The sequence below is a fragment of the Lepisma saccharinum genome, chromosome 2, assembly GCF_977018435.1.
Source record: "Lepisma saccharinum chromosome 2, izLepSacc3.1, whole genome shotgun sequence".
NCBI lineage: Eukaryota > Metazoa > Arthropoda > Insecta > Zygentoma > Lepismatidae > Lepisma > Lepisma saccharinum.
The window spans coordinates 213,861,092-213,879,150 of NC_139230.1; the positions used below are offsets into that span (position 1 = coordinate 213,861,092).

Below are 18,059 nucleotides of genomic sequence, written 5' to 3' on the forward strand. Positions count from 1 at the left end.
AAAAACTAGTGAAGTCTTTCTTCCAAGCGATGCAAAGGAGGTTGCGTCAGCCAAGATTTTGGCTGCCTTATGAATCCTTCTCGCACCTGGTTGAGATGTTACGACCTACTTGTTGATGAACTGCTTGATCACGTATTTATGCAAAGTGGCGACAATGACCTCAAAGGCCCCTTTTCGTGCCAGCAGAGAAGAAATCATAACTGGAAATGAGGTCGTTCATACAATCTTTTAAGTATGAATATAGCACTAAAATCTACTAAGAATAAATTTCAATTTTTAGCACGAGTATTACGAAGTTGTTACATGACAGAATGCATCACAGGCGCGGCTGCATTAGCTATTTTGTCTGAAGGAAATCTTGATACCTTCTTTATGTAGAGAAGTACTTGCATAAACAAGAACAGTGTTATGCAGTAAAAATACACCTGTATTTGTATCATGGTGAATATTATATCACCCATAAAAATAACTGCTCGAAAGAATATTTCCCTCCAGATACTATGAAACTGGGTAGGTGAATTTTTGTACCTTTCGAGATGAATCATGACGAGGATGGATGATTAATTGACGAAAGATGATGGAATATACAGTCGTGCATTACCAGGATTGAAACCTAGGATCCTTCACTTCAGAGGGTATTTATATATACCTCGTATAACAATTCATCCATCTTAATGGCTAATGCAAGATTCCACCTTGTGACCTAATGTTAATAAACGTGTCAAATTTTCGTTAATTGTGACCATTTAGAGAACCCCTTCAGCAGCAAATTGTTAAACTGAGATATACTGTAAAATGCACAAGTAAACATTATCTACAGAGCAAAAGGTCCAACTATCGGCTACCAATTGCTTTCTGTCATCTATCCTGACAAAATTTCATCAAATGGAATAGAATACCTACATGCAGTGTTTTTTTTTTCTGGCGGCACGCAAAGGTACGCTGTACCGGTACCTTTTACAGGTGAGAATAAAAACTAATAAAGTATTGTTTTAACGAAAGAAGTGTGTGCGCACGAATATGGGTGTGTGTGTGTGTGTGTGTGTGTGTGTGTGCGCGCGCGCGTTAAACTACTTGAATACATAATTAAGCATAAAAAGGCCACAATATTTTAAATGCTACTTACATGGACACCTTAAGAAAATGTCCCAAGGGGATGTCAAAACCGACATGTTTACATGTCATCATAGGAAAGAAATGTTTTAAGTGAGAAGAAAAAATGAGATGAAAGAAGTAGCATGAGAGAATTAAACTAACCGCACAGAGAGAGAAAAGGAAAAAGAAGGGAAACGTGAGAGAGAGATGAAGAAAGAGATAAAGAAACAGGACAATACACACACGCAGAGAGATATATAATGAAGCAAAAGAGATAGAGAGAGAGAGAAAAAAAGGAAAAGCGAGAGGGAGAGAAATAAATAGAGAAGCGAGTAAGAGAAAGAAAATAGAAAAGGTAAATAGAAGGAAAATATAAATTTAAAAGAAAACAAGCAGAAAGAGAAAAGGGAGAGAAAGTGGGATTAAAGAAGAACAGAAAATGTGAGGAAAACATAGAACAAGAAGTGATCAAGAAGAGAGGACGTAAACAAACGAAGAGGTACTAAAACTGAGAAAAGGTAGAAAGCTAGAAAGAAGAATCAAGGAAAGAAGGAGACCAAAGAGTTACAAATAAAATGGAGGGAGGAAAGAGAATTAAGCAATATTTCCATATTCCAAGAGGGTTAAGCGACTCACTCTTTAACCATTCTTGCAGACGCAAATGAGTTCGTACGATGAACACAATAACAAATCAAGTTGAAGAGTACCGGAAGCTTTCAACTCTTTTTCTGTGAAAATATTGGCACCCTCTAAATTAATATTGTCAGTTTGCAAAAGAAAGAAATCTAAACATTTACTTGCTCGCTTCGATCGTAATACAACATTTCATTAACATCACATCACGTGGAAAACTATTATTGTATGCTATATATTCTATGAAAAGATTTTGTTCGAGGTACTGAGTAATGACTAATAGTATGTACAGGGCAGTTTGATATATCTGAGACTTCCAAAATGGTTAAATACGTGATTACCTTTATGATAAAATCACAATGATATACTATTTTATATAATCCTATTACTCTACATCTCGTGACAAAAATGTTCTTAGGATTTAGTGATAATGCCAATCACAAGAGTATATACCTTGTTCTTTTGTTTTTATTTTTTGGTACTTAAAGCACACGCATTATTTTTACAATGTAGTTCTATTATTATATTAAGGATCGCCTGTGTCCAGTAATAATTGTACTCGGTATAGGTCTACTACCTCGTAAATTACCGCCTTGAACAAAAAAATAACAATAAGTACGAACTTCAATTTTTTTTTCTCGCAGGAAAATTCTGTCTTTGCGACCTCTGCAAAAGTTGCAGAGAAACAAATGCTATGTTGGAGAAAAGCGCGCGCATTCATAGAAAACTGGAATAATTTTTGGTATGGATTCCTTACGGGTTCTGGATGGTTGTTCGCGCGTGAATATTACATAAGAGTGTAAACCATAACACTCATATCCGTCCCAAGATATGCTCGGATTGGAGGGGTTCGTTGCTTGAGAAGCAAATTCTGTTCTCGCCCCGGACGCTGGAATCTAACTACCGATCTGATAATCACCAAAAAACTTTCTAGGAACGTCAACAATGGGTTACACAAAAAATGTCATGTAGGCACATTATTTGCAAAATCAATAAGATGAGAAATGCTTTAAAACAATTACATGTACTACTTCATTTTAAAATTGCAACAGAAAGAACACTATTCAGAGGCAGTGTCGCATTTTATTTAAAGGAGAATTGATAAACTAACAATATGTTCCTCAGTATACTATCTAAATACGAAACCATCACTTTGAACAAAATCTTACAAAAGTCACAAATATATTTCCTCCTCTACTCTTACACAATTATTGTGTGTCGATCTAGAATATTGTTCGCAGTTTTCCGGTAGATAATATTTGGTTCATTGTGGTTTGTTCATTGATTTGGATTATTTTACTTGTTTTCTGCAACTTTTGGCTAATCGCGAAGATGAAGATGATGGAGTTGATGAAGGAACACTCACAAACAGCCGTGCCCAAGCCGTGATAACCACTCGGTCACGGAGGTCGGCAGAAAATCTTTGATGTCTCCATAATCGGGTGTCCGAGGGAAGGGGTGTCGAAAATTGAAAATGGTAAGGGGGGCTCGAGTGTCACCTCATTTGATAGGTCTCTTAATTTCAAACAATCTTTATAGGAAACATTTTTTGGTTTCGTCAACTGGTTAAGAATGGCGCAAAAACTGCATTGTTGTTGCAAATTCATAACAATGAATATTTTCAAAACTGAGAACAAATTCTAAAAATTTTACATGTCATTAAATGAAAACGAATAGGGCGATTGTAATTGCGGCCTTTCCAAAAAATCCGTGGTGCCTCCTAGAGCAGTGCTGCTTGGGGAAGGGGGGAGGGGAGAGCTGTACCTCAAAAATTTTAAATAAGAAATACCTTGTTGCTCTTAATTTTAGCAAATTGTAGAAAATGTGCTACCATGTTTGGAGTCTCGGAACTTACGTTTCATTATTATATTAATGTAATTTTGTAACAGTGGAAAAAGTATCATGAACACCACACGTATTTTTAAGAAGCATAGACGGCCAATCTTTTGTACTAGAAAATATAAAATAATTATTTTTCACAGTTTGTTACACATTTACACATTCGAAAAAATCTGAAAATAGTTTTTAAGCTTCCATTCAAAAACCACCGATCAAACCAAAAAAGTCTTATTACATACGTTTTTTTTAAAATTAAGAATCTATGGAACGAGCTGTCACTCGACTTCTTTTACCCTTTAAAATGTTCCTTGGTGGTGGCACCAAATACGTACAAAATACCATCCCTCGACTCACCCCGTACGTTATACTGGCGTGAAGTTGGTAGTTCGTGCAGTTTGTTATTCATTTTCAAACTATTATCCTGTAACAAAGTTATAACGAATAGGCAATTTAATTCTTTTTGCACTCGCCATTCAAAATGCTGAGACCTTCACAAGTGCTTAGAACGAGGGAATAAAATATTAAGAAAAGTGTTTTAAGAAATCAAACCTGTATAATTTATTTCCCAAGCTTCTCACAGCTCAGCTGCCACATGGATTAGCAATGGAGCGGCAACGAGAAATTGTGTTTGTTGAAACACAGCTCGTAAACTGATGAATCAAGGAAGATTGATCAGACACCTCATATTTACATGCAGTAATTTTCGGTCACGTGAATAGATACACAGAAATAGCACTAGTCAAATAAAACAGACAACAAGGATTCAATAAATATCTTATTTTCTTGTTAAGGATTCTATAGTAACCCAAATCATACAATAAAGATACGGTGCATATCGTATTTCAAACGACTATAACGAGACTGTAGGGAAAGTCCTTAGAGAATCGGTTAGTTTATTAAACTATTCAACCTAGCCATAGCCTATTTTGGAGGGAGCGGGAAAATGTTTACAGTGCTACAAGACAACTCTTCCGATTGGCGCCAGTGTAACACGCATGTATCCTAAGTTCAGGAACACCCATTTAAAACCAATTTTTCAAACATGCGTTGTTTCTGGTTAAACTAGGCTTTGTCGCTGTCACCTGTCCACTTAAGAAAATTATGTTAATTCCAAGATAGGGGACTTAAAGATGGCGACCATGTTGGTAACACAGCCTACAGTTTTTCCCACTTCCTATTCTCATGCATCAGAAAGTTTCAATTCATATAAACTCATCCGTATGTGATTGAAACAGGTGCTTTCACTCACGGACCAACCACCCTGTAGTCCGTACCGAGTGTCCTCGGGAGAGTGATCTTGGAAGTTACTTCCAAACTCGTGTGTCAAGTTAACTTTCAAGCTGATATTTCTTCTGTTAGAGGTAAGTAGAAAAGTTTACATAGTTTGTAGACGCCTAATCGCGTAGTTCATAAGGGCTGATGGAAGATTCATGACAGCGTCTGCAAAAGAACAAGACACTTGGGTGAGTTATTGCCACGTGGCAATCGTATGCTACAGGAGAACTAAGAGCCTTTCGTGTACTGGACAGAATGAAGTTAAAAAACAATCACCGAATTATTTGTTTTCTTTTTCTGTTCACAGTAAATGAGAAGAGAGAGAGAGAGAGAGAGAGAGAGAGAGAGAGAGAGAGAGAGAGAGAGAGAGAGAGAGAGAGAGAGAGAGAGAGAGAGAGTAGTGGTGTGAGGCGGCCATGGGTGTTCTCGTTCGTAACATTTTCTCTGAGAGCAGGTAAGAAAATCAAAGTATTTTTAAAATCTTTTCTTCGGTACTGGACGAGAACTCGTTGCCCGGTACTGCACAAGTGCCACGTAGTAGCAATTCACCCGATTGTACATTTGCATACCGTCGTGAAACTTTCACCAGTTATTATGAACTGGAAGAATATATATATACACCACACGCCTGCAAAGTAAATTAACTACGAGTACTTACACCTAACAGGATAAATATCAACTTGGAAATCACTTTCGACGCAGAAGTTCTCCACGAAATGTCTCGAACACTCACTCTTCCTACGACACTCCACAAAGACTGCTGTGCCCAAAATATGTTCATAGTGATACGAGCTCATTGCTCTGGCGCCCATCGACCTCGGCTTTGTAGCATTTCAAGCATTGTCCGCCGCTGTATGGCGTCCGGTATTGTAAAGCTTATTCCCTTATTACTAGGCAGATCGGAAAGTAACGCACAATATTTTTTTTCTCCCCAGGTATTGCAGCTGGAATGCTGAAATTGTACGACGAGAGAGTTTGAAGTTTGCACCACAGAGGGTATTTCTTTTTCCTCTGCAGCTCTAGCGGGAGAAGCCTGAACTACGAAACAAACATGGCGCGCATGTTACTGTCGTCCACGTGTGAAGAGCAGCAAAGTGTGGTTCCATTTTTGTGAGCCAAAGACCATACATCGAGTGAAATTCACAGGGACATGCGTGGGGACGACTGTCTGGACCGTAGCAATGTCTCCAGGTGGTGTACATTCTTTCAAGAGGGCGGTGTGAACCTTAGTGATTCGCCACGCTCCGGGCGGCCGGTTACAGCTTCAACTCCGCAGAATATCCGCGCCATTGAGGCAGCAATTGTGAACGACCGGCGTGTGCACCTGCGAACCTTATCGCATACGTTCAACATTTCCTATGGTGCGGTGTACCACATTGTTCATGACACGTTGAAATTCCGTAAAGTTAGTGCTCGCTGGGTGCTTAAGATCCTGACAGACCACCACAAGGGCCAGCGAATGATGACAAGCATGGATCACTTAACGCGTTACGCCGCAGAAGGGCATGACTTTCTGAAAGGAATCGTCACTGGTGATGAGTCGTGGGCGTACCACTACACGCCCGAAACCAAGCAGGCCTCTATGGAGTGGAAACATGCTGGTTCCCCAGTACGAAAAAAATTCAAAGTGACTCAATCTGCTAGGAAAGTGCTTGTGACAGTGTTCTGGGACATGTTTTGTGTGTTATTGGTGGACTTTGCTGAACACGGGACCACTGTGAATGTTGCAGTCTACATTAAAACTTTGGTTAAGTTGCGTCGTGCCCTTCGTGACAAACGCCGCAACATTCATGCTGATGGTGTCAAACTTCTTCGTGAAAATGCCCGTCCCCATGTTGCTGCTCCTGTTCGTGAGAAACTCACCGAATTTGGGTGGGAGGTGCTCCAGCATCCACCATTCAGTCCGGACCTGGCACCATCGGACTTTCCTCTGTTTGGTCCCAAGATGGAATTCCTGGCCGGCCAACACTTTGCGACAGATGCGGAAGTGAAATCAGCAGTCCGCAGATGGCTAAACTCCAACCAAACGGACTTCTACGAACAGGGCATATTGAAACTGGTACCACGATGGGAGAAATGTGTTGAGAAACTTGATGACTATGTAGAAAAGTAGGTCAAAGATGTAAGTTCATTTGTGATTTGTTTGGTTTTTGTTACATATTAAACTTTTTGCGAAAAAAATTATTGTGCGTTACTTTCCGATCTGCCCACATATATATATTGGGGAGATGGCAAATTCAACTGTACTCTGAAATATTTTTTTTTTTACAGGATATATTATATTGAAGTCCAGGTTCAGTAAACCCCTCCCCCTCACCACCGTTAAGCTACTGAAATGCATAATTTATTTAGAGTTATTGAATGAAACATGAGTGCAGTGCTTTGCGTATAATATTTGGACCCATGTCAAATAAGGAGAGGAAGAAAGCATATTGTAAAATATATGTGAACATTGCAAGAATGATTGTAAACTATCGACTAAAAGTAAAAGTAAAGTGCTCCCTTGTGCTTTGCACCGCGCCATGAAGGCGTATAGGGGGTGTAAGGTTAGGGCACCACACTTTCAGACAGACGAAACTGAAAGATTGCTCGAATGCTCCAAATATTGACCGTAAATGAAGGAAACTAATTTCTCTAGCGGAACGGATGCGTTATGAAAATAGAAAGATACAGCAGACCGATACGAAACCAATATCAACAGGACCCTTGGGTCACTTAATAATATGGTCTTTCTCCTCCGGGGAAGAATAATTCGAGTCTTTTTACTACGTTGTGACAGGAACTTTCGGCTTCCCTTGGTCTGCGAAAAAGGGCCCTATCTATTTTTTTTTTATTTGATTTGATTTAGTTTATTTTACTTCGCGTTTTGTGCCTCTTGGCTAATTTGCGAAGATGGGGATGAGTGATGAAATGATGAAATTGATGAATGGACATTCACAAACAACCAAGCCCGACCGGGATTCGAACCCGGGACCCTTGGAGTCGCAGCGCGATGTGCTAACTACTCGGCCACAGGGTCGGGCGGCCCCATCTAATTAAATTATGTTATTTTAATCAGTGCGTGGAAGTAACTGGTTACTTATGACAAAGAAGTAACAGTTACTCTGTTTCAGGAATTCTAACTGGAACTAACTACTTTTAAAAGTAAGTAGTTTTATCTGTTATTTCTTGCATAGAAGTAACGTTATCAACAGTTACTTTAATGAGAAATACATGGCTGAAAATTTTCTCGCAAAAGTTGAAGCAACTTACGTAACTAACTCAAAAAGATTAAAGTAAGCTTGATAAATCATTTTAATCTGTACATTTTTTGATACAGAGAACAAAAACAATAGGAGGGACATCACAATTTTTAAATGGAACTTACGAAATACATATATTGATGCAATATTGATTATACATAGAATATTACTTTTAATATTTGAAAGTGTGCCATAATAGCTTACTCTGATGCTTTAAATTTTTTTGTGCATTCCTGGAAAAGAGCTCCATTGCGTAAGTGAGAACTCAGATTTGAACAGTTTCTAAAATAACGTTCAACACAATCTGTCATCTATCCAGTTGGTATGACAGAAACCGGTCATGTTTTTAGGATGTGTCACTGTGTTAGGTTACACCAAATTTATTTATTCAAATTACGATTACGTCTTCCCGATGGCTTAGCGGCAACGTAGTCGCCTTGCAGTCAAAGAGTCCAGGGTTCGTTACCCGGTGAAGGCACACAGTGGTTCGGATCTCACTTTCAACTGTAGGTCCAGTTCAGATTATCTATATGTACATCTGAAATTACGATTATGGCATGACCCTTTGTGTGCGTTCTTCTATACATAAACGCAATCATTTTGATTCAGCGAATATATATGAATATAAATACATTGCAAGTCACACTAGAAAAACAGCCTCCTCGATGGCATAGTGGTAACGTCGTCGCCTTGTAATCAAAGGGTTCAGAGTTCGATATCCGGTGGAAGAACGTAATGGTTCGGATCTCATTCTAACCTGTAGGCCCAGTCCAGATTAGCCTGTCTGTGCATAAAGTCAACACTACAAAAACAGTGTATGCCAATGTGAACACTAGGTGTATGTTTGATTTTTACCCGAAAGGCAAAGAAATACGCTGCAAAAAATAAGAGTTAAATTGCATATTTATTCGCTTGTTCGATGTTACTTGTACTAGCCTCATTATTTTTACTTGTGTCGGTCAATAAATATTGATTGATTGCAACATTATGGAACGGCACTCAAAGAAAGCAATTAAGCTACGATTTGAGTCAATGGACGTTGCCATGGTTCTGTTTACATTGGGAGGGTTGCCTAAGCAAGAATGAACAACACTGTTTATAAAACAGGATAATCGAACACACACACACATGTACATTAATATATATATACATACATAAAAGATGTAATCTAAAGCAATAAGAGTCATTCATCAGTAATAGCGAGTAGTACTGCGACATAGTTGTCCTTCATTGAAGCCCATTCATTTGATTGGTTCTCGCAAAACAGAGAATGTAATCCATTATCTTTCCTATTTCGAAAAACAACTCCATTATCTTTCCTATTTTCAAAAAACAACTTTTAGTTGTTTTCTGTGGCCTAGATTCTTGTGGCAGGTGCTGATACGTTATATTAAGCAGCGCAGATTGTCGATAAAGAGTATGGAATAAATATTTTCCTCACGGTGAGACAGTATTTAATATGATATTGCGTTAATTTTTATTATTCTTGTTCTGTAAGACGACTATTTTGTGCAGTGTATCGAAGTTAATTACTAGATAGTAGGCCTATTTGTCGTATTATAATAAATTGGTTCATCAGCGACAACTCCATGCAAGTACAATATGCCAGTCGGTGTAAGCAATGGTTGTAAATTAGCAAAGAAAAAATTGAGTCTTCAGTCTGCACCCGTGTGGGCAGTCTAATGGGAGCTGCCATGCCAAGAGGTGGCAGAGAGAGAGAAATTGAACTATACCCTGTCACAGTTATCTCTGGAGCAAGGAGGTCGCGCATAGTGGCAGACAAGGGAAGGGAAATCGAGTGGGCAGAGCGAAGCAGTACACGCTGCTGCGAAGGCTGGTAACTGCAGTCGCTTTCTCCTGCACGCAATCAGATTCCCTCTCGCGTGTTCACTGGTGGAGCCGTCTCGCGTCACTACTTGCGCAAAGACTTGTTTCCGTGCACTTGCTCCAGAGATACCAGAGACAGAGCAAACTGTTCAAGTGGAACCAATGGCTGTTGCTTCCTCCATTGTACAGCGGGAACTCTTGAGAAGTTCTATTACTATTAACAGATATAAGGGAAGTTTCCTTATACGAGGTACCGTAATGAATTATCAGCCTACAATTTCTAATGAACCAACGAAAAACAAATGTTCACGCTAATATACAATACCCTGTTGCTTGCTCCTGCAAGTTCACAGTTATATATACTCACATTAAAACTTGCAATTGATTCCACACAGCTCACTTTCTATTGTGCAAAATGAAATGTGCCTTTTGGTGCGGAACCGTTCATTTGATTACCTCCCGTTTCGCCGAATCCCCTTTCGCCGAATGCCCCAGACACAAATATCTCACCTAAGCAAAATTTTCGGCGAAATGGGAATTCCCATTTTGCCGAATCCCCTTTCGCCGAATATTTTGCGGCGAGGGAATTTTCCCTCTGCCGAGAAATTTCAGGAACTGAAGGGGAAAAATATTTCAACCAAGTCAAAAACTCATTATACATTTTCATTGACGATGAAAGCAAATGTATACTAGGTTTAGATAATCTGATATCAGAAATTCGTTGTAAATGCAAATAATGTTTTATTTTATTGTTTTCAAAGGATAGCGACGCTAGATTTCATGTGGTAAATTAAATCTTAAGTATAACATTTTATCTTTCCAACTCTTACTCTAATGAGAAGAATGTCAGCAAAGAATCTGCTAATTTAATTAATTACGGGTATAGGCCTCGACCAAGGAAATCTTATCTTTCCTGGAACTTATGAATCAAAAATGTGGAGCGACATTTATATATTGAAACGGAAATTGTTCCTATTGCTAGAAATTTCCTGAGTTATCAATGATCTCATCAACCAGATACCGTAACATATATTTCTAAAAACAAAAGGCACCCAATATATAATTTTACACTATCCTGCTACAAGCTAAGAGTGAAATAAAAATATACACATGTTAGTGAAAATTTCATTTTAATGGTTATACCTAGGTATATCAAAGCACAGAACAAAGAAGACATCCTAATTAAATTAATTCTAATACAAAATGATAAATTTTACATTTAAATATTTGCAAAATAATGTATGCTCATAGTAAAATATTTTTGGTTTAATAAAAGTAAGAAGTCATGATGGTAGTGTGGTAGTGGGAAAGAATGTTTGAAGGGTCCTTGATTGGAAACTTAATGGTTGGTACAGTTTGTTTTGTGGAACATTACAATGGATGCTACAGCTCTCAGAATATTTAACCCTTCTTTTAATGCAGAGACTTCAATCCCTTAGCAAAAACACAGTATTTGAAAAATGACCAAATATTTTGGGGGTTAAGTCGTTATGAACAACACAATGAATTCTCCAGATAGAAACTCTGACAATAAGAAATCAAAGACACTACGCCACTGATAAAATCCGAGGCTGTAAATGGCGGTTACAAAAGTTAAACATGTGCGCTTTGGCCTCAAACACCTGAAATTTCCCTGTGGAGGAAAAATTTGCTTCATACAAAATATTCGGCGAAAGGGGATTCGGCAAAACGGGAATTTAACAACGTGTCTGGGGAATTACATTGGAGTTGATGTAATGTATTATTCTTTAATTTTACATAGCATTTGATTTTTTTTTAAATTTAGGCCTTACTGTGCAAGATCTCTGGGACAGAAACTAAATAACACCCGGAGGACAGAGGAGCCTCAGAGGACAGAACTTCAGATGGAGAGAGCAGGAATAGAAAAAGTGATGTAGATACATTTTCCGTTGCTAAGCTGGAATAAACTTTTAAGTCAACTGTGCGTCCCTTTAAGAAAATAAATTGTAATCTAAAGGCACTAAAATGTCATAGTTATATACACTGACACAGAAACAATACGAAGTCAATGGAACAAGATTTGTTTTTAAAAATCGCCCCCAAATAACAGAGGCTTGTAAAAAACGAAACAGAAGCAGGACCAGTCACTCATGAAATAGAACAGAGTCCCAAGTAAAAATAAATTAAGAGAATTAAATAGGGTAGCACACAATTGGCTACTGCATATACGTAAGAGAACACTTTCAGAAAACATAAGACAATTTAAGCGTGATGATGTCAAAGCAAGATATGAGTAAATATTATTAACAATCACAGAAAAACATGCACCTATACACTGGAAAGATATCACATTTTGCTTACATGCATATTCAAATATTTATAAAAGGAATAATTATAATCAGAACGTGCGTTGCAAAGCTTTTAGAGTGCAATTCTCAATATCAGAATTCTCCCTTCAACGTTCTCCCACATAATTGTGTTAGATTTACAATTAATTTTGCGCTAAATTTCAAGAATGCGAATGAGTTTTTTTTTTTTCTAAAATGAGGTAAATACGATCGATCGACCTACTCAGCTGGAACTCTGACGCTTACTTTCACCTACTGCTCCACGTCTGTACCAAGTAGTGAAGGAAAGCTTTTGTATCGAACGGTTCAAGTTGTTCCAGGGAATCAAATAGCGAAGTTCGTTCAATGCTGATAAACGCTTCTGGCCTTGGTTGCAAAATTGCCAGATTTCTGTTCCCTTGGTTACAATCACAATGTGGAGATCAGATGAGATGGAACATTACACATTTCCTGGCGTGTCTTCGGTTGTTTGATTTGTTCCCGGAACGTTCTCCGAGATATGAAATTAGTTGAGGCAGACTTCTAGAAGATAGGATTTCAGAGGCGGAAATTAAATACTCCTTTAATGTACAGCTTGAATTGAGTACTGCTTGGAAATGCAATGATGCCATTTTGCTCCAGCGCAAAGACATTTACAATACTAAAATGTTACTATTGTTGGCTTATTTTTGTTCCTAGTTTCTTGTATGAATTTGTGGCTTGTTTATCGTCGGTACCCCAAAAAGGATTTAATTTTCGCACACATCGTTGTTTCAACTTGTCTTTCAGCCTCTTTTTCGTTCCTCCTATGTACACACAATGACATTCTTTACATTTCACTTCGTAGATAATCCCTTCCTCTCTGTTTTCTTTTTTGCTTTTCCCTCCCTTCCTGTAAGTTTTAATGCCCGCTTTCCTAAGCACTTTGCATATCTTTTCTGTGGTCTTCCCCATACTCCTTATTCCAATCCTTCTCTCTTTTTCTCTTCCAATTCTCCCTTGCCCCTTTTCTTCCTTCTTATGTCCAGTCTATCCTGCTTCTCGTAGCCATTCGTTTCCAGCTGTTTCCATAGGCTATTTATTTTGCCTTCTTTTTCACATTCTTTCGTGCATATTTTCTTTATTCTGTCCTCCATATTCTTTATAAAATTTATTTTTGTCACCTCACTTACATCACTTCTTTTGTGGCAGAATACCCCTGCTGCACACTTCTGATGACAAGCGGTTTCAATTTCATGTCCTCTCTTCCTTTTCATCAATATATCTACGTAGCTTATCTTGTTTTCTTCTATTTCGAGTTCCAACAATATCCCTCTTTCTTCATCTTGTATTTCTTTGGCAAATATGTCGAGCTGCCTCTTCGTTCCCTTCCGTATGCCAAAACAATCGTCCACATATGTGCAAAACAGAATTATTTTGTCACCTCCTTTTTCTACCATTTCTTTTCCCATTCATACAGAACCAATTCAGCCAATGCTGGGCTTAGAGTGTGTACATCAGAGTGTGTACATAGGAGAAACGAAAAAGAGGCTGAAAGACAGGTTGAAACAACATAGGGATGATGTACGACTTAAGAGAGAGAGAGAGAGAGAGAGAGAGAGAAATGCGATATTTAAACACACGAGAGAAACAGGACATGACAAAGTGGGATGAGGCTAAGCAGATAGGAAGGAAGAAGAGAATACTAGTGAGAAAATGGAAGGAGGCCAAGGAAATAGAGAAGAAAGGTGAAGATGACACAATGAACTGGAATTGGGGACTGAAGTTAAACAAAGAATGGAAGAAGGTGTTAGAAAGAGTGGAAAGGACAAGAGAGAAAGAGGAGAGAAGGAAGAAAAATAAAGAAAGGAAAATGAGCGTGAGATAAAGAGTCCAACCACATTCCAGATGAAAGAAAATGTTTAGCTAAATCGCATGTCAGGTGAAAGTACAGTTGACAAGGGAAGGCCACCTGCTAGAATGTTCCAGGAAAACAACTTTCTAATAGTCTGGAGGGGAGTAATTTTTGTGTATATATATATATCGTCCTGTTTTGTACCTTGTTACATTTGTTCTTGGTGCAGAGTCTGAAGAAGACCTTGATAGAAGGTTGAAACGTTACGTTTAGTTTATGTTTTATAATAAAATAAATTTCTGCCTTGGTCAGCATATTGAGTTTTTCATATCATGGAAACAAGGCTTAATGGTGTTATGAGTAGCATTAGATGTTCTGCAAGTCAGTATACAATCGTTAGTTAACTAATTCCTTCTAGCTTCACTGCAATTGTAATATATCACCATATACATGAAATTAAGAATTTATTACTTGTAAGAAATTTAAAAAAAGTTACGAACTGCGAGATTAATATACTTACTTGAATAATATTTATAGAAATATTAATAGTCTTTATCAGAGAGGCGTGTTTCATCTTCAAACGAAACTCTTACTGAAAGCACTTTTAACTGCATTGTTAGAAGTACTAGCACAAATAGAGGAAAAAACACGTAAAATAGAACGCCGTTACAGGTAGTAAAAATATAACATTAATTAATCAAATACATGAATTTGAATTAAGAAAAATAAAGATAACCGTGTTAATACCTGAAGTTTTGAAACCTAAGAAACATATTTAAATACCAGAAAGGTACAGATTCCGATAATTTTTCTGAATCTAATGCAAAACGTGGAAATGTTACTACAACTTACGCTACGAAGTAGAAATGAGTAAGCTTTAAGGTCACAACCTGAAGTCAATGGTATAGACTTTCTATTGAGATAAAATGGAGTGACTTATCTTGCGTATGATGAAATGTCTGAAGAAGAAACTTGTTACTACTCGCAACAAAGAGAATTCCATCCCTTTGTACACATAGGAAAAAAGTCTGCCACCGAGAAGAAAACACTCTTCCTAACTTAAAGAGTTCTGTATGGAATTGTATAAAAGTTTTACCTCAGCCCATTCGGAAGAAAGGTTTCCAATTTTTCGTTGCTAAGCTTCGTCACTATGGAGACAAACAAGGGAAAATCACAGCAGGGGCCCACCACAATATGTGATCAGGGGGACTTACTGAGCAGCTTCAAGTTTCCAAGTTCGATGAGAACGTAATTATTTCTGGTTCATTTATATTTCACAACAGTTAGTCTCTTCCTTCATTGGATGAAAGAAATCTCTTCCTCGTGGTGTTTTCACGTTCGTTTTCTCATCAAAGACGTTAATTAAAGGTGTGCTCCGTCTTTCGCCTTCTAGTACTACAGGAGATCAACATCCCTACTACAAAGCGGCCTCGTTGCTATGGCACTAACACCGCCACTCCAGCATTCTTACAGAGAGCGTTTTGATATTTCCCAAGAATCTCGCACACGCGAGCGATATATCAATATATTTTTTACTTACACGAGTTTGTTTTATTTCCACACAGAAATTGTCACCACGATTCATAGTTTAATACGAATCAGAATATCATCAAAAATACAAAATCTGTTTACGAATATAAATCATACTTGAATGTGTCTTATGAAGTTTTTAATGGTAAATGTAATGTGACGTGGTTTCATTTAAATAATTGCAATGTACATTTTGTGGAAGTTTGACTTTAGCCGTTAACGTTCAATATGAAGAAATATGTACACATTATTTATGAAGTTGTATGTGTTATCATTGGAAAAGCAAACATTGTGCCTAAATCACATTTTTTGTTGTTCTCCGTTTACATTGTTACTTTCATGATTGTTGATTGATTAGTTAAATTTTACTTCGCTTTTCTCAGGATTATACTGGCTGTATATGAAAGGATACATGCAAGTACGAATTCCTTGAGGGCAATTCGTATAAACGCTATGATATTTAGTTTTTAACTTATTATTTTATTATTATTAACCTTAAGACGATTAACCTTTATAAGAGAAATCCTGGCTATGATTAAGTCAAAATTTGTCAAAACTCAATGACACTTAATCCACAGAATCTTTTTGGGACAGGCTCCGAACATCTGAATTGTATATCTCACAACGGATCGAACCTAAATTTCTTGATTACAGGGCGATAGCACCGGCCACTGAGCTACATATAGGCTACTTGTGCAGATGTAAATAAATTAATAATGGTTACTTCTACTCAACTAATACTGGAGCATAACATCAAGTGTATATGCTTTTTCAACCATGCCAAGAAACTAATCTCTCTTTGCTAGTCATATTAAAATCTCATCTTATGAAGATATACAATTGAAAAGCCCTTCAACTCGCAAAACCTTGATTATAATCAAATTTCTATACAATCGTTTATCAATCGAATCCTAAGTTCAGCAGTAAGTTACGCACTACGAAAAAGTAACGTCTCTAAATGCTCAGTATCTAGATGTTAGAAAAATAATGTGCTATTGTGTTAAGATTCTTCTTCAACGAAAGGATTTTTTATTACAATGGCTTTCCTGTTAGTACCAGTTTACCATTATGCTCAGAAGCAGATATCAATATGCATATCACGGCAGGTTCATTTGTTCCTTTGGATCTATTCCTACTCATGCTCTCGATATCGTCAGAAAATATTGAGGAATGTACAAGATTTATGGCTGTTTCACCTTTACGTTATACCTCCTTTTTTCCCCTTTATTTGCAGGGTCTGTAATGGCATGCATGTCTGTCTCTTCTGTGTGTTCAACCAAGGCGTTAACACGATAGAGGAAGGGGTGTAATGGGCGGTGGTGTAATGGCTACGCTCTCACCTTGTAATTGAGGGATCTCGGGTTCGATTCCCGGTGGAGGCACATCAAATATTGGTTCGGACTTCACTTTAAACTTTAGTTTCTTTCCCGATTAGCCTTTATGAGCATTAAGTAGACTTAAAGACGATAGAGGAACGGCAGTATTAGTTTCCTGGTTTTGAACACTTGCAATGTTTTCCCCGTCGAACTAAGAACGGAAGAGGAATTTAGCAGGATGCTAAAGGTTCAATGCTTTAAGGCGAGGAGGGACAATTACGCACTAGTTGTGCATTTATTTCAATATCGTCGGATTGAGCACTGCTATTTAAAAAAGGGTTTAGTATGCGAGAGAGTATGAATTTCTCTCCATGTTGCAAGTAGAAACTGTTTATCAAGTTTATTAGTAAGCTAGACACGATGTTTGAAAAATACGATTAATAAGTATTTACAGAATCACATGTATTCCTTATGGGAAATTAACTTCAACTTCAAGTTACGGCTAATCAAATGCGAGTTTCGACTTTTCCTTCTACTATGACATAGTTCAACGTGTTCTTTTTCCGTCCATGTACTTTTCTACGTCATTGTATGTTTGATATTTCCGAGAGAACGAAAAAAATAATGGTCCCATAAAACTAATGCATTTCTCCTTGCCTCATACGGCCATCCTGGCAGTGTTGCCAGACCTGATGTGCATAAAACAGCTACATTTCACCATTAATAGAGCTAAAGATGACTTTCAAGGAGCTAGATTAACGAAGGCTGCATAAAGTGCCTCCTAGGTTAATTAATTTTAGATGTCAGAGGGGTGGGGCGCTGCTATTACCGTTAGCTTTAAAGTGATGACAATTTCTTAGTTTTCACCGCCTAGATTTGGCGGCATCACCCATCTCAATAATCCAATGATGTTCAAATGAAATCGAAAATAAAGGATTCCCGGATAATAATATTGTCATCTTCACCTTAGCCACAGCGCTATATATAAAAATACCTGGGGAGGAAAGAGGGGGTGGGTAACGCAACCTATATATGAATATCACGTCACGTGGAAAATGTACACTCATGGCAAAGGTTGATCTTTATGGGCCTGAGCCAGTGGTGGCATCATGGTGGGGCAGAGGGCGGGTGCCACAGTTCACAGTCAAACGAGTGCACGAAAGAGCCAGATCTGGCTCCA

At 37.9% G+C, this 18,059-nt stretch overlaps 1 protein-coding gene across 1 annotated transcript in view; it reads right to left on the minus strand.

The window, feature by feature from the left end:
* The window catches only part of LOC145984305 (plasma membrane calcium-transporting ATPase 2-like), a 621,336-nt gene that overhangs the window by 217,692 nt on the left and 385,585 nt on the right, over window positions 1-18,059 (minus strand).